Source organism: Physeter macrocephalus, chromosome 18 (assembly GCF_002837175.3).
Source record: "Physeter macrocephalus isolate SW-GA chromosome 18, ASM283717v5, whole genome shotgun sequence".
NCBI classification, from domain to species: Eukaryota; Metazoa; Chordata; class Mammalia; order Artiodactyla; family Physeteridae; genus Physeter; species Physeter macrocephalus.
In genome coordinates this window covers 86,351,789-86,358,049 of record NC_041231.1, presented here as the reverse complement: position 1 = coordinate 86,358,049, position 6,261 = coordinate 86,351,789, and the positions used below count along the sequence as shown (strand labels likewise).

Genomic DNA, 6,261 nt, shown 5'->3' with positions numbered 1-6,261 from the left:
TGGAGGTGCCGGGGATTGAACCCGGGGCCTCGTGCATGCTAAGCACGCGCTCTACCACTGAGCTACACCCCCTCGCTCCAACTACGCTCTCGGGAATCTATACAAAACACAACATAGCCATTTTGAGTAGGTTTTACAAGAATTAATATCAAGCTAAAGTCCAATCTACCTAATTTCGCTTATTTCCGAAATCTTAAATTTGGAACCTAAATCTAGGTCCTATGACATGCTTTGCTAAAAGAAAAGTAAGTTGCATTCTAGACGGAAAGCCCTTATTGGTGGTCCTGGGGCCTTTTCGCTCCAATCAGTCTGGAGTCACTTCCTTGAAGCCTCTAGAAGACCACGAGATGAAATACTTTCTCTCCTTTTTTCACTCCCTCCTTTCCTCTTTCCTTGCCGCTTGAAAGGGCTGCCAGAAAGCCACAAAGTATAATGCGGGGGGATGCAAAAATAGAGACCATATGAGCTCCAGAGGGGAGAGAAGATGGTAGGACAAATGGAGAGCTGTTTGTTTTGGTCGCCGAGGAGAGAGAGTGCATGGACTATGATCGCGCCCCCGTTGGGGTGGAATTGAAGGCCATTAAGGAGGCTACACCTGTGATGCACATTAACCGTTTGTAAAACCCTCCGCACGGTGGGACTGGTTCACTAACCACATCCTTCTCTGAGGCTCTGAGCCTCTCGCTTTCAGCCCCACAAACCGACAGAGCCTCAGATAAGATTGGAGAAGTCGCTTATGTGGGCAAAAGACATAATAAGGCAATGCGGTAAATAATACTTCTCCAATCAGAGATGAAAAGGACGTTAATAAAACGACAAATAATAAATCAAACACTCAGTTCAAGATGTTAGAAAATGAACAAAATAAGCCAAAAAGAATGAAGAAGGAAGGGTTGATAAAGACAAACTCAGAAAATGAGCTTTTTTAAAGTAGAACTAGAAAAAAGCTGGTTATTTGAAAAGTCAACAAAATAGACAAACCTCTAACCATCCTAATCAAGAAGAGTGAAAATCAGTGCAAATACACAAAATTAGAACTGACGGGAGAAAATAACCGTCAAAACAGAAAAACTTTTTAAAAATCATAAGACACAACCCAGCAAATGATTTTAAAACTTTAAAGTGGATTTTATAAATGCATTATACCCAAATTACTTCTTGTAGAGACAGAAAGTCTAAACAGACCATTACTATAGAAAAATAGAAAAACAGTTGAATAGGTATGTCCCCCAAGAGGGCACCAAGCACAAATACTTTCACAAAGAAATTTTACCGAACTGTTAAATATCAGAGAATCATGATGCAACTTAAATTTTCAAAGCACAGGAAAAGGAGCCCTTCCAATTCATTTTATAAAGTGAGTATAGCGTTCATCACAAACTTTTTAAGTTCACACAGAAAATGAAAACTATAGTCTAATTTCATATAATACAGAATATCCAAGTGGGGTTTATTCCAGAAATGCAAAGATCACTCATTATTAAGGAAGACATTAACAAAGATTCTCTCCTCTACCTATCTCTACTCAGGGTTCCCTGAACTCTTTTTCAAATAGGCCTTGACTTTGGGATTTCTGTTTTCATCTCTGTGTTGTCCAATTTTAGCAAGAATCCTGTAAGGTTGGTTTGGATAGAATCCTCTATCCTCCATGTCTGGTCACCCTTGATATCTAATTGTGTTCCTCATCCGCTGCCATCCCCTGGGTGATGTCTGATCACCTTGGCCTACTTTCAACAAGAATCCTGTTTGGTTGGTTTAGCCAGAATTCTTCCTTAACTCTGATGTTTCTTCTTAATAATTTTCTATCCACTGACCCTCACCCTACTCCACCCTTCTCCTTAGTTATAAATTCCCACTTGGCTATGCTGTATTTGGAATTGATCCTGGTTCCATATTGAGGCCTTTTGCCCATTGCAATATTCCTGAATGAAATCTAGAGTTTTTACCACTCTAGCTACTGTCCAGCTCTGGTTTATCTTTAACAACATTAATATAATCCATCAAATTGATAAAGGTAAGGAGAAAAACCATACATGATCATCTCCAAGAGCTGCACAATAGACATTGACAAAAGCCAACATATATTTCACATTGTAGTGGTTGAATAGTGTCCTCCAAAAATTCATGTGGACTCAGAACCTGAAAATGTGACCTTATTTAGTAATAGGGTCTTTGAAGATGTAATTAGTTAAAAAGACATCGTATTGGATTAAGGTGAGCCCTAAATCCAATGACTGATGTCCTTACAAGAGGAGAACATGCAGAGACAGAGATATACAAGGGGAAAAAGGCCATGTGACGATGGAGGCAGAGATTAGAGTGATGCAGCTACAATCCAAGGATTGCCAGGAGCCACCAGAAATTAAAACGAGGCAAAAAAGCATTCTTCACTAGAGACCTCAGAGGGAGCATGGCCCTGCTGACACCTTGCTTTTGGACTTCTGGGCTAGAGAACTATGAGAGAATAAATTCCTATTGTTCTAAGCCACCCAGTTAGTGGTACCTTGTTACGACAGCCTTAAGCAATTAATACAAATGTGCCACAAGCACTCAATAAAATAAGAATTGATGGACATTTCTCAACATGATAAAGTACTTCAGGCCCAAAACTAGCATTTTAGTTAATTGAGCAACACTAGAGGCTTTGCGGGCAAGAAAAAAATAATATTCAGTATTTCTACTGCTATTTAATATTAAGTTGGAGACAGTTGTCAAAGCAATTAACAAGACAGTTAAAGGCATAAGAATTGAAAGAAGTAGGGAAAACGATGTTATGATTCAGTTATTAATATGTATCTGAAAAATAAAAATAAAAGAAAAACTATGAAACAATAAGAGATTTTAGTGAAGTGGTAGGTTAGAAAAATAACACACAAAAATCAATACCCTTCACATATACCAAAAAAAAAAATTATATATATATATATATATAAAACACAATAGAGGAAGCCATTAACAACAGCAAAGAAAGGGAAAAGGGGGTGGGAGGAAGGAAGCAGGGAGGGTGGGGAGGGGAGTAAAGGGAAAAGGAAATAAAATTTTAAAAGAAAAAAGTTCCTGGATATAAACTTTAAAAATTTCCAAAATCTATATGAATAAAACTCTAATACACCCCTTGAAGTCACAAAAATATACTTGAACATTGTAAAAATATATAATATTCTAATAGGAAAAAGACACAACTTCATATAATTGTCATTTATTCCTAAGATAATTTATTAATTTAATGCAATCCCAATAAAAATGCCATCACTTTTTTTCTGGAACTGAGTCATTTTTATAAAGTTTACTTAGAAAAACAAGCCATCAATAATATCCAGGAAACCCCTAAAATAATAAGAGCAAAAGCAAGGAGGGAGAGCTAGCCCAACAGGCTTAAAACATACCATAAAACCTCTGTAACTGGAATTTGTTATTGATAGAGAATAGAAAATCCTATAAGAAAACCAGTTGCAAATAAAAATTAGTTTCCAATAAAGGCAGTAACTCATATCAACAAAGGAAAGATGAACTTCTAAATTTGTAGCACTGAGATAATTGAATAGTCACATGAATAAGGATTAAATTGAATACATTTCTCACCTTGCATACCAGGATAAATTCCATATGTATTAAAATTTTTAATGTTAAAAAAATGAAACTATACAAATACAAAAAGAAAACATATGTGAACTCCTCTATAACCTAAGGAGTAGCAAAATTACCTAATATGGCCCCAAATCTAAAAGCAATATTCTAAATATTTATAAATATGATTATACAAACATTAAAGGAAAAATTTTGCATTGCAAAAAACACCATAATCAAATAAACAAATGATAATAGGCTGAAAAAATTATTAGCAATTTATATCATGATAAATGGTTACTATTCCTTCTACATAAATAAAATTTTTAAAAGGAGTAAAAGGCCAACAAATCCATAGAAAAATAGTTTAGAGATATGAATAAAGAGTTAAGAGGAGGAAATACAAATGGTTCTTAACTATATGAAAAAAATGCTCAATTTCACTCATAATAAGGGAGATACAGCTAAGTTAACACTATGATACAATTTTTTCGCCTATCAGATTGGCAAAAATCTACAGGTTGTATAGCATATTCTGTTGTTCAAGGTTGCAGAGACATTAGTCCATCTGTGGATTGCTGGTAGGAATACAATCCTAAGGGAAGGAGATGTGCAGTATCTAGAAAAATTACATATTTATTTACCCTTTGACCCATAAATCTCTCTTCTAGGAAGCTATCCAAAGATATACTGGCAAAAATAAAAAATAAAAAGGTAAGTAGATGCATAGGACTATTTATCACATCACTATTTATAAAGCAAAAGATGAGAAATGATCCAAATATCCATCAAAAGGAAAAACTGAGACAACTATGGCACATCAATATAATGCCACTGTAAAATGGAATACAGAAGGATAAACTAAATTTTCTTTCTCAAAACAAACAATCAAACAAACAAACAACCAAAAAAAACCTTACTTATATGGAGAGAAAGTAATACCTTAAGGACAAAAAGAAATGAAAAAAAAATGATTACTACACTATTTAAAGTAATCAGTTGTTAATTGTGATTTTGGTATTGTAATTATGACCTCTTTGTGTTTATGTAATTAATCAAATAAGTAGTTATGTTGCTGTCATTAATACACTAGAAGGAATCAATAGCAGAATAACTGAGGTGGAAGAACGGATAAGTGACCTGGAAGACAGAATGGTGGAATTTACTGCTGTGGAACAAAATAAAGAAAAAAGAATGAAAAGAAATGAAGACAGCCTAAGAGACCTCTGGGACAAAGTTAAACGCACCAACGTTCACATTATAGAGGTCCCAGAAGGAGGAGAGAGAGAGAAAGGACCTGAGATAATATTTGAAGAGATTATAGTCAAAAACTTCCCTAACACGGGAAAGGAAATAGCCACCCAGGTCCAGGAAGCGCAGAGAGTACCAGGCAGGATAAACCCAAGGAGAAACACGCCGAGACACATAGTAATCAAATTGACAAAAATTAAACACAAAGAAAAATTATTAAAAGTAACAAGGGAGGGCTTCCCTGGTGGCACAATGGTTGCGCGTCCGCCTGCTGATGCAGGGGAACCGGGTTCGCGCCCCAGTCGGGAAAGATCCCACATGCCGCGGAGCGGCTGGGCCCGTGAGCCATGGCCGCTGGGCCTGCGCGTCCGGAGCCTGTGCTCCGCAACGGGAGAGGCCACAACAGAGGGAGGCCCGCATACCACCAAAAAAAAAAAAACTTGGCAAGGATCTCATTCAGATTCGATGGAGAAATCAAAAGCTTTACAGACAAGCAAAAGCTAAGAGAATTCAGCACCACAAAACCAGCTCTACAACAAATGCTAAAGGAACTTCTCTAAGTGGGAAACACAAGAGAAGAAAAAGGACCTACAAAAACAAACCCATAACAATTAAAAAAATGGTAATAGGAACATACATATCAAAAATTACCTTAAATGTGAATGGATTAAATGCTCCAACCAAAAGACACAGGCTTGCTGAATGGATACAAAAACAAGACCCCTAAATATGCTGTCTACAAGAGACCCACTTCAGCCCTAGGGACACGTTCAGACTGAAAGTGAGGGGATGGAAAAAGATATTCCATGCAAATGGAAATCAAAAGAAAGCTGGAGTAGCAATACTCATACTAGATAAAATAGACTTTAAAATAAAGAATGTTACAAGAGACAAGGAAGGACCTTACATAATGATCAAGGGATCAACCCAAGAAAAGGATAAAACAATTATAAATATATATGCACCCAACATAGGAGCACCTCAGTACATAAGGCAAATGCTAACAGCTATGAAAGAGGAAATTGACAGTAACACAATAATAGTGGAGGACTTTAACACCTCACTTACACCAATGGACAGATCATCCAGACAGAAAATTAATAAGGAAACACAAGCTTTAAATGACACAAAAGACCAGATCAATTTAATTGATATTTACAGGACATTCCATGCAAAAACAGCAGAACACACTTTCTTCTCAAGTGCACACGGAACATTCTCCAGGATAGATCACATCTTAGGTCACAAATCAAACCTCGGTAAATTTAAGAAAACTGAAATCATATCAAGCATCTTTTCCGACCACAGTTCTATGAGATTAGAACTCAGTTACAGGGGGGAAAACGTAAAAAACACAAACACATGGAGGCTAAACAATATATTACTAAATAACCAAGAGATCACTGAAGAAATCAAAGAGGAAATCAAAAAATACCTAGAGAC

General features: G+C 36.4%; 1 non-coding gene across 1 annotated transcript; it reads right to left on the bottom strand.

Annotated features, from left to right (window-relative positions):
* On the bottom strand, window positions 1-72 carry TRNAA-AGC (transfer RNA alanine (anticodon AGC)). Its single transcript has one exon. It is a non-coding gene; the product is annotated as a tRNA-Ala (tRNA).
* Window positions 73-6,261: the final 6,189 nt, after the last annotated feature.